A 23,038-nucleotide genomic window follows, 5' to 3' on the forward strand; every position below is an offset into this window, starting at 1 on the left:
CACTGACTGCTATCTTGCTAGAGGCTAACGACATAAACTTAAATGAGGAAGCTTCTGCAAACCAAGGGTAAATCCTGGAAAGGCATTCAGCTAAAATCTGATTATCATCAACATTTCTGGCAGATGAGTACTGGGTACATTGCTACCCAGGTTAGTGAATTAAATAGGGATACAATAGGACCACCCCTCCTGCATCTTCTCAGTATTTAAGGGTGACATATATGCTATTTTTAAAAATTGCAAGCATTTCAACAGGTTAATTGAGATATAATTAGCATATCAGACAATTCATGCATTTAAACTGCACAGTTCAATATTTAAGAGTATACTATCACAGTTGGAGAATATGATTTCTGACTCACTTTCTTGTGAGGAAATTTCAGAGAATTCCCCTTGGTTTTCACTAGTACAGTAGCTCTGACCTCAATGATCAAGGTACCAATGTGAAAATTTAACTGACTACCAAAATATCCATTTGAGTTAGACATTTGGAGACTAGAACAATGACTGCCAGGTGTGCACACGGACTAAGTGAACTCATTGTGGAGAGACCTAGGTCAAGACTATATCTTCTGCCTCTCATATCCCTAATCGAGCTGGGATTGGGAATGAGTATACTTATAATAGTCTTCTGAATGTTTTAGTATTCCCCTTTTCCAATGTACAATCACTGGAAAAATGGTCTTTGTTCCCTTTGGAAGAAGGCTGGAGAAATCATTACCTGTATACCTGCAATGGTACTGCAAGTTCTTTTCTTATAGTTATCCAGGCTCTTCTTTGGTTGATGGGTTCCAGATCTAAGAACTAGCTCAGTTCTAGAAACTGGGGAGTGAATTATGATCTGTTGTTAGTATAGACTATCAACTCAAACAAGGCATTTCTATACTCTTTATTTCCTCCACCATTTGTGCTGAAATTTTTTATATTTCCACTTTCCTTCGTATGAGCCATCACTTTTTCCAAACTTCCTGGAACCAATCTGGCAGTGGAATAGCACCATTTCCTGAGGTTCTTGCCAGTATATTGAATTCTACATTGGAGAGTGATCCATACTGATGAACACAGCTTTGCTCAACTGTGCATTCCATCCTTCATGGAGCATGCTCAAGATCCAGTCTCAGTCATCCTTTCCCAGCTCCTACCTATACAAGTTGCCAGGTTTTTGGTGCCGTTGGTAGATGACCTTCTTCCCTTAGTAGGCACTGCACTATTCTGGCCTGATTATGTTGTAAATTATTATTTATTATTATTATTATATTATTTTTCTAGCAGTCAACAGAGAAAGCGGGGTTACATCTTGAGCATATAGTCCTTACATCAGAATCTATGCATTGTCTCTGAGCAAAGGGAAAATAAAGGCTCTCTGCTCCTCCCTTTTCCACAGACAGCTGCTTCTTCTCAACTTGTGCAATGCCGGTCATGAGAAGGTCACAGGTGAAGGTTGGAGTGAATGGATTTGGCTGTATTGGGCACCTGTCACCAGGGCTGCTTTCAACTCAGGCAAAGTGGATATTATTGCCAGCAATGACCCTTAATTGACCTCAACTACATGGTCTACATGTTCCAGTATGATTCTACCCATGGTAAATTCAATGGCACAGTCAAGGCTGACAATGGGAAGCTTGTCATCAATGGAAAGTCCATCTCCATCTTCCAGGAGCGAGATCCTGCCAACATCAAGCGGGGTGATGCTGGTGCTGAATATGTTGTGGAGTCCACTGGTGTCTTCACTACCATGGAGAAAGCCAGGGCTCATTTGAAGGGTGGTGCCAAAAGGGTCGTCATCTCTGCCCCTTCTGCTGATGCCCCATGTTTGTGATGGGTGTGTTTGTGATGGGATTGAGAAGTTTGACAACTCCCTGAAGATCGTCAGAGTGCCTCCTACACCACCAACTGCTTAGCTCCCCTGGCCAAGGTCATCCATGACAACTTTGGCATTGTGGAAGGACTCATGACCACAGTCCATGCCATCACTGCTACTCAGAAGACTGCGGATGGCCCCTCTGGGAAACTGTGGCACGATGGCCGTGGGGCTGCCCAGAATATCATCCTTGCATCCACTGGAGCTGCCAGGGCTGTGGACTGGATCATCCCTGAACTGAATGGGAAGCTCACTGGCATGGCTTTCCGTGTGCCCACCCCCAATGTGTGAGTTGTGGATCTGAACTGTCGCCTGGAAAAAGCTGCCCAATATGATAACACCAAGAAGGTGGTGAAGCAGGCATCAGAGGGACCCCTCAAGGGCATCCTGGGCTACACCGAGGTCCAGGTCGTCTCCTGCTACTGCAACAGTGATACCCACTCTTCCACCTTTGATGCTGGGGCTGGCACTACCCTTAATGACCACTTTGTCAAGCTCACTTCCTGGTATGATAACAAATCTGGCTACAGCAACAGGGTAGTGGACCTTATGGTCCACATGGCCTCCAAGGAGTAAGAGCCCCTAGACCGCCTTCCCCAGCAAGAACACAGAGGAAGAGAGAGGCCCTCAGCTGCTCAGGAATCCCTGCCCCTAACTCAGTCCCTCAACACACTGAGAATCTCCCCTCTTCCTAATTTCCATCCCAGATCCCCTGAAGAAAGGGAGGGGCTTAGGGAGCACCACTATCACATACCATCAATAATGTTCACTGCACCCCCCCCCCAAAAAAAAAAGAATAAAAATCAGGAAGCGTGAGGAATGAGATATTTCCGTAGCCTAGGAATTCAGAAGATTCTGGGGCTTAAGGATCCTTCAGTAAATTGTTCCAGATGTTCCCATTGCAAGTCACAGGGTCCCATTCTTTCTCAATTAGTGCTCTGACCTTGGCATATCACACCTGCCAAGTTTGAGAATGCAATCTGCTCCGGACAGGTTCTCTTATCATTAAGTCCTGGGTTTGCTCCTCAGTTTTTTACTCATTAGCTAAAGGAAATGGGAGATTCTATATGAGTCAAGGAGACTCTCTGGCTTTATCATTTCATGTTGATGATTAATTATCTTCAACATTCCCTGTCTTTTGCTATAATTCATTTGTCCCATCCATAACTAGCTGATATTGTTATTCTTATGATAATCACCTCCCTCAAACCTCTCAACATCCTAGGAAACTGCACCTGTATTTTGCCCATATTTCATACCAAGTCACCAATGGCAAAGTTCTAAGAATTACACTGCAAATGCATGCTAGGGGCTGTGAGCGCTACCTACTTGTAGTGATGATCTTAATGCCACATGGTCACCAGGGGTTCCAGCTTCCATGACACATTTCTGAGTGTACTTCCTAGGAGATGACTATTGCCAACTCTTTTAGGTTGTGTTATAGTTTGGATCTTAATTGTTCCCCAAAAGCTCATACATTGAAGACGTGGTTCCCAGCTGATGACATTATTAAAAGGTGTTAACAACTTAAGGAAGCAGGCCTAGTTGGAGGAAGTAGGTCGTTTGGGGTGTGCTCTTAAATGGTACATTGGGATCCTACTCCAGCCCCCTTTTTTTCCCTCTCTCTGTTTCTGGGCCACCACAAGATGAGTAATTTAGCTTACCATGTGCTCCCCACTGTGGTGGTTTCTCACCACGTCCGGTGTGGATAAGAAAAGGGTTAACTGCCGGAGGATGATGTTGGCTATCAATCAATCAATTACCAATAAACTTATCTAATCAATAAACACACAGATCCAATACTCTTTTTAAATGAGAGGGGCCATGACGGATCAGGCCATACCAGATCTGGCCTCTAACAACATGAAGTAACCCAACTCTCTTTCATTTATAGTCACACACGTAAAGGGTCCCAGACTGGGAGGGGCTTCTTCTGTGATGAACAAAATGGAGTGGAGTTATGGGAGCCAATTTGCTCAGGGAAATGATCAAAGAACCAGACAGGGAACCAATCCCACATAGCACCACATACTCCCCAGATATCTGGGAAAGTCCTCCGTGGTTGCCAATTCCTAGAAGTCAGGCCTCTGTGTCCCATGGCTCAACCTTGTCCTTGTCTGATTCTGCTAGATAAGGTGACTCTCTACACCCCACCATGAAGTTCTGCCTCACCACACACCCAAAAGCAATGAAGTCAGCCAACCATGAACTGAAACCATAAGCCAAAATACCTATTTCCTCCTTTTGAGCTGATTCTCTTAGGTATTTTGCCACAACAAGGAAAATCTGACTAACACGTTGGATTCCCCAGAAAACAGAGCTAAGACCCTAGAGCTTGCACACAGTTTATTGGGGAGTGCATTTCTTGGGGAACAACATAAATGAGGTCTGAGGGGCAAAAATAGGGCAGAGGGTGAAATTGAACTGTGACATGTTGCAAAAGAGGTCTCACCTGATCTCATGAGTAGCCCTTCAGAATTATCTCAGATGAGCAAAGGGAAAAAGATATTTTGGCTACAACTTTGACTATGCACTAAATTCAATCAGCACTCAAAGAAGTTTCTGAATATTGACTGAGGCAACTTCTTTCAGCCAAGGGCAACTCCTCGAGATAAACTCAACCTGAAGCTGAAGGAATTAATGCAATCATCCTGAAGATTTTAACATTCATCTCAACTGAGGTAATAATGAGCACATGAAGTCAATATGCATTCAGGCTTTTGAGAAAGAAAAAAAGCATGCAGAAATATATAATCTTGTAATATTTGTATTACAAGAAGTAAGTGCAAAGATAAAAGAACAGGAACGCTAAGCCTTTGGGGCCAATCCACCTTTAATGATTAATATTTTCCCTGCAGCTAAATTTGACTTTAAAGAAATCCCTGCCCACCATACTGGGTTTGAAGACCCAGAAGAGATAGGCACTGAGAATTTAATAATAATGCTGTAATCAACTTTGGGCAGAGGAAATTTTTCAAAACTGACACCTCTGGCATTAGGAGTTCTGGGTTCTTAAAGAAACACAGGGGAGCAACTCTCATATAATTTCATCTTAACGGCTTTTGAAGAATTTTGGCCAGTTCAGTTTTGCCACATGAGACATCTCCTTTACATAAGTATTAGGTGGGATGTAGACTGAGTTCAAGTCCTGTCTGCCACTACTAGCTGGTTACAGACAAATTTCTTAATGTATTCTGTGCCTCAAGTTCCTCATCTGTAAATTGGTAATAATAATACACCTACATCATAGGTTGACCATGATAATTAAATAAGTAAAGTGTTTGTATAATGAGTGGTATAACTCAATCAGTGATTGCTATTTTGTCATCTAAAGAGGTTTTAATATGACAATCTGATGGTCTCTTAGCAGATGGATTTGCTGTTAATTATATTTTCTCTATTGAGTATTCTTTGGTGCATATTTCAGATTACACGTGGCCATTGGAGCAGATGCAAAAGGGCTGATGGTGTAAATGTGGCACTGGGTCAAAAATAGCTCATTTATGCCAGGACTGACACCACAATCTGGGTTCTTGGTACCAAATTAGAAAATTGGGATTCTCAGTGTAGATTTTATAATATTTAAATGTGTTTTAGAGATCATGAGGATTATTTTATATTCCTTTCTAATAATTTATTTTCTTATAGATTAAGGCTCAATATTGTATCAGCATTATCACTATAATTTGCTTAGTGAATAATCCCATCTTGCTGGGGTACAAGCAAAAAAATTTAATTTTTCTCCATTTCTTTCAACAAATTCTGTTTGATCATGCCTTCTTCATTCCTTGATGATATCTAGGACAAACAAAGCCCATAGATTTCTGATAACTTTCAATTAGAAGAAGTGATTTAAAATACATGCATGTATTTCAAACCCGACTACAACATGAAGTAAATCTTAATCAAGTTAAAATCCTTTCTGTTATGGGGTGCAACTTAAGAACAGACCGATCACCACTGAGAAGTCCAAATTTGAGAGTCTTTATTAAGCCGGCTGCTGACTATCTCACACAATGCTCTAAAATATGGCTATTGGGAGAACAGCCCTACATAGGGTTGTAGGGGTTGTAGGGGTTCTTAGACCAAAAATCACATCGATCATAAGTGTCTGTTGCTATGATTCAAAATTACAAACTAACATCATGAGATCATCAACAGAGGGGAAGTAGATCAAAATGACCCTTACCTAGGTACAAACTAAAGAATGGTTACTAACATCCACACAATCACCATTTACATGGTACATTGGTTAAGAGCAGTAGAGATCAAAGGAGAGCAATTTTTCATTACATAAGAATTGTCATTTTGTATTGCTAAATATGTCACACTAAGTAATTGATGATGGGTACAGAGGCAGGGTGTTCCTATGGGAGAAGTTTATTTCCTACATAACATAGAGTCTCCGAGCAAAATGGAGTATGTTTAGTCATTTCCCTTAGAGTCTGGCCTATAACATTCTCATGGAGTCAGATCTGTCAGCCCATCACACTTTCTTATTCCAACTTGTGCTGACTATGCGGGGTTCATGGTCTTGCATTGGTGGAGAAGACTATTCTTTACCCTTCCTCCTTCTTACCTGACATAGAATAAATCCGAAGTAGCATAGTGAAGGAGAGAAGGAATTAGAAGAAAGGGTGTGAATTTTTTATGGATTTAATTTTTACCCTTTTGGTCCTGCAGTTTTATTTTCTCTTGGATACCACTGGCAGATAGGCTGCTGGTGCCTCCTTTGAGATGTACACCCAAATGCAAGTTTGAATTTAGTTCCTTGGAGAACTTTTGGGGACTTCTATATTGCAGGAATTCCTGATATGGGTGATGCTCTTTCTGACTTCCTTCTAATTGTGCCCAGCTCAAATTTGACATCTGATGGGTGTATCCCATGTTCTGCACCTATTAACCTTCTGCTGGCCCAGAAATACATCTTAATAAGTGAGAATGTTTAATAAGGATGAATTCTTGCTTGCTGTAATTGGTGGAGTGGTGGCTGTATACGGCTCCCTCTCCTCAGTCCCTGACATCAAGGGCTATTTTTGCTATCAATTTAATCCCAGCATTATCCAGATAAGAGACAGATTTCTGGTTCTGTGTTCCTGTCTAACCTCCAGAGGACACCAGTTAGGCTACTGAGAATTCTCTCACTGCACATCACCTTGGGGCAGTGAAATAGGGAGGGTATGTGAGTGTCTGAAGCTCACCAAGTATGGGAGTGAAGTAACCATCTCAGAATTGTTCTCTTGGGCAGCATAGCCTTGGGGGAATAAAGAAGGAGAAGGGAAGATGGGAAAAGCCACAGCACATTCTGTGTGTTTACTAATGACTACCTCAAAAGACTACTTCACTACTAAGAAATATGATCCAAATTTATAGTCTTCTCTTGTGGTTCAGATGAGAGGTGTCCCCCAAAAGCTTATGTTTAAGACAATGCAAGAAGATTTAGAGAACAAATGTTTGGGTAATGAGAATCTTAACCTAATCAGTGAATTAACCCCCTGATGGGATTAACTGAATGTTAGTTGAAGTAGGGTGTGGCTGGGGGAGGTGGGTCCCTGGGGGCATGCCTTATGGGTATATATTATGTATCTTTCTGCTTTCTGATCATGTGAGCTACTTCCATCTGTCACACTCTTCCTCCATGACATCCTGATCCACCTCCAGGCCCAAGAAATGGAACTGATTTACTACGGACTGAGACCTCTGAATCCATGAGCCCCCAGATAAACTTTTCCTCCTCTACAATTATTATGGTCAGGTCAGCTGACTTAAATATCTTCTCTTTGTATACTTTGAACGTGGATAATGATCTGCCGATGGTAGGATTGTTTTATTTGACTTCTAAAAAGTATTACCTAAATGTGTACGGACAGTGTTTCTTCTTTTGACCAAGTTACTATCATTTTTCACTATATTATAATGCTGGTAAATTAACCAAAATTCTAAGAGATAGGAAAAGTACACTTTATCTGTGGGGAACATTGGATAATTTACTTAATTTCTTCTTCTGTTTCTTCATTTTCAAAAAGGAACAATAATGGGACCTACTTTAAAAGTTGTTGTGAAGCTTAAATAAGATAATCCATGTAAAACTCACAGCTGCTTAGCACAGTTCTTAATGCATAGTAAAAATTAAATGTTAGCCAGCATTGCACAATGTGGTATATGTATTTATGTACATAACTATTGGTGTATGTCTAAATGAACTTACTCATTTATTCGACATATATTAACAAAACCCTTAACTTTTGTAGGCACTTTGGGAGGGGTAAGGAACAAAACAGCTCCCATAAAACTCATGCCTTATTGAGAGGAAAGAACTGATAAACAATCAAGTAAGAATGTATCAGAAAAGGTAAGTGCAATGGAGAAAAATAAAGCGGTGAGGGTGGATGAGTAGTTTGGAGGAGGGCTGCTATTTTAAGATGGAAGGACTCTCTGATGAGGTGACATTTGAGCAGAGATACCAGGTTTTAGCATGTTAACAGAAAATGTGCTAAATTCAGCAGAACAGTCTCCAAAGTTTGTTACTATTTTAACTTAGATAGGTAACTAAGTCACATAGCTAAGGTAGGAAAATTATCTTAAATTAAGTAGATTGATTCGGTTTTTCAGGAGACAGTTTATACTATATGCAAAAATTATGTATTGATCCATCATGGAGAACTTTTTCTTGCCTTTTTAACATGCTTGTGACTTATTGTTCTTGTTGAAAGACAGGTAGGAGATAATAAGAATCAAGGGAAATATATATAGTGTGAGATATACTAATCAGGCCAGGAATTGGGCTGTATGCAACATTTGCTGTACTGGAGGTGCCACTGGCTTCAGATTTCTCTTGTGTCCTGGGTTTTGTTCCCTATTGTTTGTGGCTTTCCCAGAAACTGCTTCTTAGATAGAATCTGCACACTGCCACCCTTTCAGATGTAATCTATTACTATTATGCTGGAGCCTACAGGTGTAAGGCATGAAGGAGGGGAAGTGATTTCTACTCTTCTGATTAAACCTCAACTTCTTAGCCTCTGCCCCTGACCTTTGGCCTCACAAGTATTTCTTAGCTTTTTCCTTCACCCCACCCCAACCTTCAGTGAGACAGAAGTGCTGGAGGGAGCAGGAGCCAGATAAGCTCCCCTCCTTGGAGTTGGAATAAGTCAGTCTTTTCCATTGGAGAATAGGTCTTTGTTAATTAGAATGCTTTAAGTGTTTTTTCAAATGACTACTTTTTTTCTCTACTTCTCAGGACTAAGATGGGATATTACTTTGTTCTTTTTTACTTGGAAAGTCTGGTAGGGTTCCTGGAGTTAAAAACTGAAAGTATTGGGCAAGTTCTTTTTATAAGTGATTATTGATTAAAATATAGCCTACATACAGATATGAGCAATCATAAAGGCACAACCTCAATAAGTGCTCTTAAAGAGAAAATAACACATAACCAGAAACCTGATAAGAAATAAAATGTTGGCAGTATCTCAGAACTTCCCTCATGACCATTCTGGTCACTATCATCTCCAAGGTAGCCATAATCCTTATTTTAAAAGTATAGATTACTTTCACCTGTTGTGAGTTTTATATAAATAGAATCAAACAGGAAAAACTCTTGTTGTCTGGTTTCTTTCAATCAACATATTTTGTGAGATTAGGCTGTGCTATTACATCTAAAAGTAGTTCATCCATCCTTGTTACTATATAGTATTTCATTGTTTGAGCATGACATGATTTATCCATCCCACTGTGTTGAACATTTGGATTCTGTCCTGTTTTTCTCTTGAAAATAGCGATGCCAGCATACTCTAGCAACACAAGCATACCCATGCTCATAGCGGCACAATTCACAGCAGCTCAAATATGGAACCAGCCTAGGTGTCCATCAACAAATGAATGTATAAAGAAAATGTGTATATATACACACGATGGAGTTTTATTTAGCACTAAAGGATTAAATTATGCCATTTTCAGGAAAATAGATGGAACTTGATCAGTGAGATAAGAGACTCTAAAATCAAGCATTATGTGTTTTTTTTGTCTCATATGTGGAAGCTAGAGAGATAACAGGAAAAAGGGAGGAAGAATCTCATGAAAATAGAGAGGAGAACAGTAGAAGAGAAAGGGGACCAGGGGAGAGAGGAAAAGAAAAGGAGAACTGGAGAAAGAAAGCAAGTGATATTGCTACATTGTATGCATGTATGAAAATTCAATGAATTTCACTATTATATATAATTATATTGCATCAACAAAGATATTTTAAAAAGAAAAAAAATCAAAATAAAATCAGTGCTGCCATGGCACCTGGGCATGGAATATACATGTTTGCTGTTAGTAGATGTTGAACCCTGAACACCTGCTCACAGTGACTGTAAGACATCAATCTCCATCAACGCTGCATGAGGGTTCAGTCAGACCACATGCTCACCTGTGCATGATATTGTCAGTCTTTTTCATATTACCCTTTTGTTTTGTGGATAAAGCATTCAATACAATTTAAAATTCATCTACTAATTTTAAGTGTTGTTTGCTTGGCAGTCCTAAACTCCAAGTTTTATCTTTCTCAGCACCTTGATATTTGAAAAACTTGTGTTGATTCTCTGCTGCTTCCTGTTGTTCTTTCATTTTACTCAAAAAAAAAAAAAAAAAAAAAAAAGGCAAATGTACCTTGTTCTGTGTACCTAAGCAATTTCCCAAAGTCTTCAAAAAATAATATTTTTTATTTATTTAATTCAGGATGTTTTAGTTGTTCTCAGTGGAAGAATTGGTCTGTCCTAAACTATATTACCATAGACAAAAACGGACATTAAAGTCTTATTTGATGAGCTTTCATTTATTTTTTCCAAGAAAAACTTTCATGGGTTTCTCTGCAAGAAAGAGGGTTTTATTACTTCGCTTGTTTGAAGAAGAAAATTCTAGCTATAATCTTCAAAGATTACATTTCTGTCATGCAAGAATCAACATAGAATTAAAGTATTCCAAAATGTGTAGATTTCCCTTTCTAAACAAAATATCATGAATTTATGTGCATAGCTTTTGTTACCAAAACAAAATGTTATAACCCATATTGAGAAATGTAGAGGACAGCACTTAAAATTCACTGTATAGATCAAATAGTCTGAGCCAATCTATGATGTAGTAGAAAGACAGATGGATAAATGTGTTGACATTGTTTTGCTATTCACAAACATGCCACCAAATATATTCCTGAAAGTGTTGAAAAGAGATGTGTGTACTGTCATTTTTAAATTGTAATAAATGTGTTTGTATTGAGAACTGATGGGAGCAAAGAAGAAAATAAGCAGCTGTAAATGTGCTTTAGCCAAAAACCTGTGGATTTAGAAAACAACAACAAAACATTAAACCGTTTAGTTGCCTTAGGATCACAAGACTCATGGAAAGAGTGAGTCAGCAAAATGAAAATACGATGACTCATCAGGAGCATGAAATGAACACATGCAGAATTCTTTTACTGTTCCTCCAATTTTACAATTTTCCAAAGAAATGCTTTGGAATTTTAAGGAATACAATCTATTCAAAGGGTAAGAAACATTTTCTATTTTTTAAATGAAATGTATATACTACTTTTCTATTAGCAAATTCCTGATTTCAGCCATATTCCATAGTTGCCAAAAACTTTAAACACACAATGTTGCAAAGAATAAAGAAATAAAAATTTATTTTTAGCTTCCAAAACTTAAGGGGAAAATGGATATGGTACCAAGAAAGGAGATACAGACATTGTAACCTTTTTTTCTTTTCCTTATGAGAATAGAAAACACAGGCGGCATTGTATCAGGAGAATACATGGTATTATTCTTTCTTTACCAGCAATGCTCATCTTTTTGCTTTTCACCCAAAAGTATCTCTTCCTTGCAGGATAAATATTTGAGCTATTTCCCAGCCCTCCTGTGCCTATGTGATTGTGTAAGAGCATGATAAAGCATAAAGGTCATATGCCTGCCCTCATTAGGGACTCACTCACCCTGTGCATGTCCAGGAATCTGTGTGTGCTTAGCACCATTACTGATGCCCAGGTGTGTGCTCTTGGGTAGAAAATGCTCCGCATTCCCATTTTATCAGTTTTCTGAGGTGCTCTGACACTCTGCTAAGAGCACTAGGCCTGCAAATTGGTGGCTGAAATAGAGGAGAGAGCTGGAAAACTTGTTTACTCATGGACACATGGACCCTCAAAGAGGAAATTCCCCTCTCATTCTCTCAATATGTTGTCATATTATATTAAGGCCATAATATGTTAAGGCTAAAACTGCTTTGGGATCCTGAGGCTGTAGATTATAAAAGCACTATTATTTTATTAATATATTAATATTAATTTTATTTTATTAATATATAAAAGTACTTCATTTTGTTAATAAATCACTGTTGTTATACAATACAATATCTATAGTGAAAATAAGTAAAATTAATGGTGAGCATTTTTTGAGTTTCTTAGATCATTAACCCTATTTTCACAGGTGAGAAAGTGGGAACCCAGAGATGTTAAAGTTGTGTAAGTTCATATAAAGTAAAGGAATTGCCTGCTGTAAATAAGTGCCACATTACTGTTGAAATTCAGAGAGGTTTGATTGAACTAATCTACTTCCCCTGCCTTTGGATGGCGGATAGTGCAGATTCTCAGCCTGGTCAGAGAGCATAACCCCTTCAGAGAGACTGTCTAGAAAGCACCATGCACAAGCTGACCAGGGCCTCAGGGCTACAGGTCTTTACCTGCATTCGCTTCCCATTACGGTGTGTTCAAAGGTGCAGCTTTGGGGAAGTGATTGGGTCATGAATGTTCTAACCTCAACAGTGGATTAATCCATTGAATGCTGAAGGGATTCCTGGGAGGTGGGACTTAGATGGAGGAAACAGGTCCCTAGGGGTGTTCCCTGGAAGGGCCTATCATCTCCCTGCCCCCCGCCCCCATCTGTGTCTCTGCTTCAGGACCTCCATGAGCTGAGGAGCTCTCATCTGTCATGTTTCTGCCTTGGAACCATCTGACCATAGATTGAATCCATGAGCCAAAATAAATCTTTCTACCTCACAGTTGTTCTTGTCAGGTATTTTGCTCATAGCACAAAAAGTTCTCTAACACACTTTTCCAGTATGCTTGTCCATTTTGGGATAGCTCTTCTTCTAGTATTTCCAGCTCATAGATCAATAATTATTTTCCTTCCTTTTATTCCATGTCAATTCACTGCTCTTGTTTCTTGTGATGATTTTATTTTAGAGATTCTATTGCCCTTCCCTGTGGTTAAACCTTAACCAGGGCTTTCCTTCCCTCACCAAAAGATTTACATAGCTTTGTGATTTTCTTATTAAATGTAATTCTAAAGTACTGATACAGAACATTAATAGGTGTAACATGATGGTGGTGGTGATGGTGGTTTTGGTGATGATGATGATGATGATGATGATTATGAAAATATTCTTGCTTTAATATGGCTTTGAATTGGTTTTTGGTCCATAGTATGGTACATTCCAGATATGCTAGTATCAGTCTATTCTGTTTATTTAGAACGTCAACATGAGTAAGAGAATACTTAAAGTGTTTACCTAATGCATAGGTAAGTGAATTTGGACTTTCTTCTCGTTGTAGAATAAAAAAAGAAAGTGTTAATTTGTAAGTCACCAAACAACTACACGAAGTTAATTGCTTCTCCTTATTTGTTGCTAGACATTGTTTTTCACTGCACAATCTTCCCACTTCCTAAGAATACTTGACTGATGTCTTCATTTCACAAGTATTTTTTGTGTGTCTGTTATGATTTGGATCAGGGCTGCCCCTCAAAGTCTCATGTGTTGAAGGCCCAGTCCCCAGCACAGCTGTGTTCAGAGAAGGCAACTGGAGAAGACATGGATCATGAGGACTCTGATCTCACCAATGGACTAATCCATTGAGGAATCCATATTTGATGGCACTATTGGTAAGTAGTAGAAACTGTAGGTGGTCAGGCCTAGATGGAGAAAGTGGGTCACTAGGGTAAATCTTGTCTTCCTTTCCTCCTCCTCTTCCTCCATTCCCCCTGCTTCCCAGCAGCATTCCTCCACCAAACCCTTCCACCATGATATTCTGATTCACCTTAGACACAAAGCAATGGAGATAGCCAACTGTGATCTAAAACTGTGAGTCAAAATATCTTACTCTTTTAACTGTATATCAGATAATTCGGTCATAGTGATGAAAAGCTGACGAACTCTGAAAGAGTCCCATATATGTTATGTATGTGCTGAGAGACACAAGTATGAGTGAAAATCCTTTTCTCCAAGAAGCACTCTTAATCTGTTTGGAAAATAATCAGTTAGTCTGTGGGAGATGTCTAGCACAAAAACATGATTCCTCTCAACTAGATTTCACTTAAAAAAAAAATTAAGGCATCAATGCCAAAAGGTGAGCTCTCTGATTTTCACTAGTTAAAGAAAAATCAAAAATTATTTTAAGTTTAACAGCTAAAAAGATAGAAGGCATAGGTCTTCCAGATAAAACAAGAGACCTGATTAAATGTGAATTTCAGATAAGTAATGCATAATTTTTATTTTTACTTGCTAAATTTGAGAACCCTAATAAAGTCTAAATATGTGTTTATTCTTAAGTCAAGTTTTATTGTTTTTTAAAAAGCAATGATAATAGAAAGAGAACAAGTTTTAGAATAAGCCAGATGTGGGTTAAAGTCTGACTTAAATGATAATTAATCCTTTATTTCTTTATGTTCCCCAGACTTAGTCACATCAATTTCAAGATGCTTCTTCTAACATTAGTTAAAAAACTCTTTTCTACTTTCCTTGGAGGGGAATCTCTTGTTTTATATTTCTAGGTACCTGCCTGCACCAAATCTAATTGTTCTGGCTGTCTGTTGCTACATAACAATCTACCCAAAAACTTAGCAGCCTAAAATAACAATTTACTTTTTATTTCTCCTGGGTGTTCACTGACTCATTGGTTGGTTCTTTCTTAGGGTCACTTATACAGTTGCAGTCAGATCACCTTTGTCTAGAGCATCAGAAAGCTTCTTTACCCCCATGCCTGTCCTCAGGAGTACCTGTCCGTTTCTCTCATTGCCTTTGCAAGTGCTTACCTTGGGCCTCTTCATACCATGGTTGACTCGGGATCATTGATCATCTTGTATGGTGGCTGGTTTCCTCCAGATAAAGGATTTCAAGAAAGAAAAAGTAGAAGTTCCCAGTCTTGTAAAACCTGTCAAAATAAAGGAAGAGGAGAGAAGAGGGAAGGAAAAGTATTCTGCTTGGTCAATTTTTCTAACAGTCAGCTCTTGCAGAGCCCACCTACACCTACAAGGAGTAGAAATAGATCTTAGCTCTCAATGTGGAGTGTGTTAAAGAATTTGCAGGCGTCGTTAATTCAGCATCTAGTATTTCTCAGTAAGTGTTTAATGGAAGAATGGGTAAATAAAAAATATCTAGACCAAAGAATGAAGCTGGATAATAACAAATGGGAGGTAAGAATTAAAAATGAAAATACTTATAAAAATATTACTATTTAAACTTTAAAACTATCTAGGAATATATGTCATATTCTAGATATTTGACATGAAATGTATAAGCAAAATATGCAACATATATAATAGTAACAGTAGACATAACAGCTCTTCCTTTTTAAACTACAGGATTGGAATGGAACTCTCTAAAAAAATTGTACCAGACATAAGGGCTCTTTGCCTGGCACTGTCTGTTGATAAGATTTTCCTATTCTCTCCTTTTTTCATTCAAGTATTTCTTCTCCATTCCACAGACTCACCTTTGAAAAGTCAGAGACTTGGAATTCTTCATCATTTTTATCTCCATGCCTTTCCTATTCTTTTATCTAAAAGATTTCAAATAATATAGTACTTTAGAAATTTATTTTTTTATGAAAGTGATTCTAGTCCTTGACTTCCATTGTATTTTGTGGACTTCACATAGGAGGTAGAAAACTTCCATCATATTATCCTCACAGGCTTCATAACCAAATTGCTTTCTTGACTCCTCATATCTTCATCTCCATTTCTGCCTCAAATCCTCACTTGTCCCCATCTCAGAGAAATTACTTTTTTAAAATTATGCAGATTATTTAAACTTTCTCATTGTTCCTAGAAAAGAGTGGAGGGAATTATGGGACACAAACAGGGGCATAATAAGAGTGAAAAAACCACCAGGACTTTAAATGTTAAAATCCACAAAATATGCAAAATGCCTTGAGGCGATGTAATATCACTGTCTCACAGAAGGCAGAAAATTACTAAGAGAAATTTAAATGATGTGCTGGAGAATGTCAACTGCATTTGGAATGGAGTTTTGGATTTTTATAGGAATTGAATACACATTTGAGTCATTAAAATGAAACGCTCTGAAATTGTTTCAGAATGAACTTTACATAGGCCGAGGAAGAAATTACAATTAAATATATCATGCTAAGTTTTTAATTTATAAAATGAGACATGGGGATCTCTGGAAGGAAGTAAAATGCAAAGTTTTTCTCTAGAACCCCTTCTATTCCTAGAGTATCAAAATTTGGAACCACAATTAGCCCTCCATTTCCACCCCATTAAAACCCTGTAAGAAGGATGGGGGTCTTGACCTTCATAGACTTCTAAAGGGTAAAGGTATAATTGGAAGGAAGCAAACAAATATAACTCCCCTTTCAATGTTTTGGTTTTGTGTGTTCCTTTTAAATAGCACAAGAATCAAAATCCCAGTCTTCTCCTTGCTCCACCATACCCTCACTGCTGAACTGCATGAGGCTTGTCTTTTCTATTCCTGACCTCACTGTGTTTTTTTTATTTTGTTGGTTTTATTTCCCCTCAGATACAGGCACCTAGGTTTCTAACATAAGTTCAGTTCTTTGCCCCTTTAATTGATGATCTGGATGTGCATATTTGACCTTGGTTGAACCTTCCAAATCATCAATAGGAGAGGCCTAGGCCCTTTCAGAGGAGTCTCATGAGACATTCACTCTTGAACCCTGGCACCAGGTCAGGGATAAACAAGATCTCAAAGACAAATAAGGGTCAGCTGAATTTATCACCTCCTTGCTCTGCACATAGTAAAAGCTTCAAATTTGACAAGTGAGAACAATTCTGTGAGGGTTAGAGGTAACACCAGGTATTCTTAACTACGGTGACAAGAACTTTTTGTCCAGTTATCTTCCTTCCATACCAAATGTGAACAATTTCTTCTCAATTACTCTTTCAGCTTTGTTTTCTCCCCCTTTTCTTTTTCTGCCAAACTCCATTTGCTGCCTCTAAATATCTCTAGATTCTAATTTCCATGTTTTTAAATATATTTTTCTGGGGTGGGGAACAACCCACAACAACAATTAGAGATTTTTCTTCAATTGCAGAAAATGAATAATCCTTTCAATTTTCTCATAATTATGACACTACAATCTGGGTACTTAAGATAATGATACTGCTTCTGAAAGATTTTTCCTTTTTATGATTTCTTTTCTCAGTCTTGCTATTTTTCTCTCACAACTCTGAGACCCAGTATGCTCATTTATCATTGCCTTGTCCGACAATGAGAATTAGAGCAACGTATCAGGAGTAATTTAAAAACACAGGAAATTCATGATACGAAAAGAAATTCCACGCTGGGTGCGGTGATGCACACCTGTGATCCCAGTGGCTTGGGAGGCTAAGGCAGGAGGGCCGTGAATTCAGTCAGCTTCATCAAAAGCAAGGCACTGAGCAACTCAGTGAGACCCTATCTCTGAATAAAATACAAAAATAGGACTGGGGATGTGGCTCAGTGGTCAAGTGCCCTCGAGTTCTATCCCCAGTACAGCCCCCCCCAAAAGGAAGAAATTCTATGATAGGTAAGTTAACACTGACATAGCTACTCTGTGATGCCATTATGACCCAATCCTTCCCCAATTCCTTTTTTTTTCTTTAAAATTTAAAATTCTTATTTTAGAATAGTTTTAGATTTACAGAAAAATTATAAAGATAATATAGAGGATGCCCATATAAGTCATACCCAATTTCCACTGTTACTGACATTGATTAGTATATGCATTTGTTGCAACTAATAAATACAAATTGACACATTGTCATTAACTAAACTCTCTTATACTTTCTTGTTATATCTCCATAGGCTCCTCATAACTGTGGCGATTTCTTAGCCTTGTCCAATTTTTGATGACCTTGAGAGTTTTGAGACATACTGGTCAGGAATTTTGTAGAATTCTCCTCAGTTTGTGATTTTTTTTTTAATGATGGAGCTATGAAATTTGGGGAGGAAGACTACACAGATGAAATACTATTTGCATTATATCATGTCAAGGGTAGGTTATAAACGTGACGTCACTTTTTGGTGTTGATTTTGATTACCAATTAAGATAGTATTTGTTGAGTTATTAAATCATCAGATTAACATTTACCCCACTTTTTACACTTAACTCTTTGGAAGAAAGTTGCTGTGCATTGAGGTATAAGGACTTATCCTCTACCTCCCTTAGACAGGTAATAGCTACTTAAAGTATTTGGAACACTCTCACCTAGGATATTTGTCTGCCATCCTTATTTATTTATTCAATCATTTGTTTATATCTGTATGGACTTATGAATATTTATTCTGTACTCTGGATTATAATCCAGAAATATGTTATTAATTTTTTATTCAAGTTGTTTCAGCTTTGGCCAGTGAGGCTGTTTCAGTCAGTTCCTATGTCCCATTGACATAATCCATCAATGTGAATTATATGCATTTAATTTTCTTTATTGTTTCAACTAATTCCTTTATGTAAGAATAACATGCTGTAGATTCTTTTGTGTATTTTCTTCCCTAGTCCTAAAATCAGTCATTTCTTAAAGGAACCCTGGTTCCTTTTCTTGGAGGATGGTACTAGACACCAGGATCTGCTTATTAGGTGTACTCATTGCTACTGGGGTTTTGTTGCTTCTAGGTCTTCTTAGATGACACAACAAAGAAATATATGTGCATTTTAAAGTATTACATATGTTTATAAATATTTATAAATATTTTATATGTGTTTGTATAACTAAACATGAGTTGATGATGAATCCAGTGCTAACCCATTACCAAAACCCATTCCATGTATTATCTTTATCCTTCTACTACTGTATTGAGTAGCCTGGTTCCTACCTTCTGCCATCTCTTTACTTAGTTGTTCAAACCAGTACACACGTATATCTCCATATCACAATTGTTCGCTCATATGTCCATGGGAAATGTTTACCAACCAGAGTTTTGGCTTAGGTGCAAATCCCTTTGCCTTTAGTCTTACTGACTCCACTCATTTCTAAAGTTACTTGTGTCAGCACCTTTTCCCCATTCAGTGAAGTTTTCTTCCATATAATCATTCCTTTTTCCATCCTTAGTATTGTTGTTTGTCCTTATGGTGGCGGGACAGCTTGTCCTTGTCTTATTTATTCATGTGAAGAGGTAAAGGCGATAAAAGTCCAAAAAGTTTATGTCAAAGATGTTTACTTTTAAAGGTTTTCCAAGAGTTGTCATCCAGCATTTTCTACTTATAGTTCATTGTTTAGAACTGGGTTGCGTGGCTACCTGAAGAATGCTGTGAAAGAGAGGAGGGAATATAGTTTGGATAATTGGTTTAGGGTTAGCCAATCAGCAGTGTCTTCACTTTAACAGAATTGGAGGCCATGAGAACAGGATTCCCTCGCTTCTTTATTCAATAAATAGTAAATCCCAACTATATCCTGATCTCTGTTCTACTTGGTAGGTAAGACAGCAAATGGCATCTTCTTTTTTGATACATGTAATGTAACTTAGGAGGAATCCAAAAATCAAGTGACGAAACAAATATTTTCAAACTAGGACGATTCTGTAAAGAGAAGAAAACAATAGTGTGATAGAGTGACTAAAGTAGGTGTGAGGTATGAAGGATATGAGATGTGGTCCAGAAGTGTCTTTAAGAAGACGGATGACCTTTGAACTCAGTAGTACATAATAAGAAAACAGACACCAATCTGAAGATTAATAGAAGACCTTCCTATTCCAAAGGGCAAATGAATGAAATCTCCTGAGCTGGAAAGGCCTTGGCTTATTAAAACAAACAAACTAGCTGAAGAGAGTCACAGGAGATGAGCTAGAGTGATATTCGGGCCAAGATCATGCAACACCTTCAGATCATGAAGAATGAAGATTTTATTTCAAGTGTAAGGCAAAGAATTGGGAGGGTTTAAGAGGAGAATTAAGCACTATAATCTATACTGCAGTTACTCTGTCAGCTGTCTGAAGAAAATTTTCAAGGAAAGAGTGGAAGCTAGAAAATAGGAGATTCCTGAAGGGGCCAGATGAGAGACAACAGTGACTTGGTAAGAAGTGAAGGGGGTGGTAAGAAGTATCATGATTCAGTTTATATTCATAAAACAGAGTGAGCTGTATTCTCTGATGCTTTGCTTATGAAATAAGAAAATACAGGCCTCAGTTTGTTGGTAGTTCTGCTGAGGTAAGGAAGGCTGGGTATTTGTTGCTATGTAAAAAATTCCCAAAAAGGGCATCATCCCTCTGCAGTTGTCACAGAGTACCCTATGATCTCCATTAATCCCACATATGTGCAAAACACCCTTATCCCTTACAAAGACCTCCCACAATTCTTGCCTTACTTTAGCATTTGGCTTGGGTTTGAAGGCAGGATGCCATCATTTAAATCAGGTCTACTGATTTCAGGTGGCTGGATCTGCCTCTTTGAGTACTGGTCTGCACCTGAAGACCTATGAACTCAGAGGCCTCCTACCTGCCCCTTGCACAATGTACCATGGTGGAACAACTACAGTCACCACAGTAGACACTGCCACTCAAAAAGGGAGGTACACAGAAGTCAACTGCTCTGTAGCGATTCTGGTGTGTAACCAGGCACAGTTCTTGGATTGGATTTTACTACTACTTCCAAGAAGTTGTCCTTTGTGCCTTTGCTCCTTTCCCTGGGCTTTTGTTTGTACCTTCTAAGTCATCTGTCTATTCCAATAAAGGTCTCTCATGTTGGCAATGGATTCGTTTCCTTATCCTGCCTTCTGTCTTTGGAAGTTCAAGAGTCCAAGGGCCTCTTTTAATTTTGAAATCTTTCTGACACAATTTCTTATAATCTATCTCATTAGGCAAAAGCCACACCCACAGATTGCTTTAAAATAAGCCATTCTCTATATTGGGTTTACCTGTGAGGATCTGAGAGACAATGGCCTAAGACCCTGGAACATGAGGCATGTCCCTAAGATACTTGAGTCCTTTTTGTATGTCTGAAAGGTGCCTTGAAGCTCTGCTTTAAGTCTTCCTGAGAATCCCCGGTCACAGTTTTAAGTTTTATCTTTGTCATGAGACACTTTTTTTATTTTGGAAACTTTTGCTAGCTGAAAACTCTATTTCTTTTTTCTTTTTAATCATATAAATTCAGTTAAAACTTGAATAATGTTTTCAATTTTTTAGTCTTCTCTTTCTTTTCATTTTATAATAGTTGGCTAGAAGAAACCAGGTAACACTCTCAACACGGCCTGGAAATCTCCTTAGATACATCACCATGTTCCTCAGACACATTTTCCCTTACTTCAGATGACAGCCCTGCTGAACTCTGTCACTGCGTAAACGGAATTCTTTCCCTTAGCCTTCTAACAATTTTCCTCCCTGTCCTCCAAGTTTTCACTGACAGCTTCTTTGAGGCCTTTTAAGATTCTGCTAAAATTTTTCTCTGGGCCCCTTCAGCTTTTCTTACTTGACTCCACAAGGCTGTTGCTGCTTCTGCCTGATCCCCAATCTGATGTCACATGGTTTGGGTATTTATCATGCCACTGCACTTTCAGGTACCAAATTCAGTTTCAGGTGTTTCTTTTTGCATAAAGATTTAGAGATTCAAAAGAGATAGCAATAATTTTATAAACCTCTCATGGTTTCAATGGATTTGGAATTTTGGACGGGCTTGGCTGTGCAGTTGTGGTTCAGGGTCTCATCCAGTTGCAATCTCACAGTGACTGAAGCAGGAGCAGCTAAGGGCTTCGACTCTCTCCATGTAGTCTTAGGGCTTCCCCACTGTGTCTCAGTGTGTGCTACTTTGGACTTCCTTCTGTCTTGGTGGTCTCAGGACAGTTGGACTGTTTACCTTCCAGTTCAGGGATCTAATGTAATTGTTTCAGCAGGTAAAAGAGATGAATTGCCTGCAATTAGCTAGCCTCAGAATTTGCTCAGCATATTATCTGTTACATTTGACTGGTTTCAAGTGCATCATAAGCCTACAGTGATTCAAGGTGAGGGAAATCATATTCCATCTCTAAAAAAAGAAGGGAATCGTTATAAAGGGAAATTTTTATTTTGTATATCTGAGATTATCATAAGAAGCCTTTGCCTTTGGCATTCAAAGATATAGAGATTGTAGATTTATTGGGGATTAAAAAAAAAAAAAAAAAAAAAAAAAAAAACACAGGGCTCTCTGGGAAGAAAGCCCCTGTGCCACCACATACAAAATAAGGAAGACCTGAACTGTGATCAATGACAAAAAGAACCTGCATTCCAAAAGAAGCACTGTGCTAAGACAGAAGGTAGATTTGGGACTTATTGACCTACCCTTAGTGCAGGGTTGGGGAGGACTTGTTTTGATGCTTATGCATTGCTTATAAACCCTGTTGTCAGATGGATGGCACAGTGAAGCAAGATCATCCTTGTACAGTGGAAAAATAGTAACTGGATTGATCAGGATCAGTTTTCCACAGGGACACTCTGTAGGAGTGGCAAAAGCTGGGGAGATAAGGCTGCTTGAACTCCTTAGTTCTCTCAGTACAAAGATTGGTCACCCTAATGCTAAGTAGTTTTTGTCAGTAGGTGAAAACTCCTGTGGAAGAAAACTCATTTGTAAAAAGAATACAGGGCAAGCTGGGCAAGGTGGTACATGCCTGCGATCCTAGTGGCTCAGGAGGTTGAGCCAAAAGGATTGCAGGCTCAAGGTCCACCTCAGCAACTTAGTGAGGCCTTAAACAACTTAGTGAGAACCTATCTCAAAAAAAAAAAAAAAAAAAAGAAAAGAAAAGAAAAAAAGAAGTCTGGGATGTAGCTGAGTGGCTAAGTACCCCTGAGTTCAATGTTCAATTCTTGGGATAGACAGATAGATAGATAGATAGATAGATAGATAGATAGATAGATAGATAGATAGATAGATAGATGTGATGAAGTGGTCATTAAAAAGAAATCAAGCAAATATGACCTTATTTTACTCTAATTTTGTACAACATCATA

General features: G+C 38.4%; 1 pseudogene across 1 annotated transcript; it reads left to right on the plus strand.

The window, feature by feature from the left end:
• The first annotated feature begins 1,395 nt into the window (after nt 1-1,395).
• LOC306665217 (glyceraldehyde-3-phosphate dehydrogenase-like) lies at nt 1,396-2,618 on the plus strand (annotated as a pseudogene). Its single transcript has one exon. The product of its transcript is annotated as a glyceraldehyde-3-phosphate dehydrogenase-like (transcript).
• Nucleotides 2,619-23,038: the final 20,420 nt, after the last annotated feature.

This window comes from Sciurus vulgaris (assembly GCF_902686455.1).
Source record: "Sciurus vulgaris genome assembly, chromosome: 7".
Taxonomy (NCBI): Eukaryota; Metazoa; Chordata; class Mammalia; order Rodentia; family Sciuridae; genus Sciurus; species Sciurus vulgaris.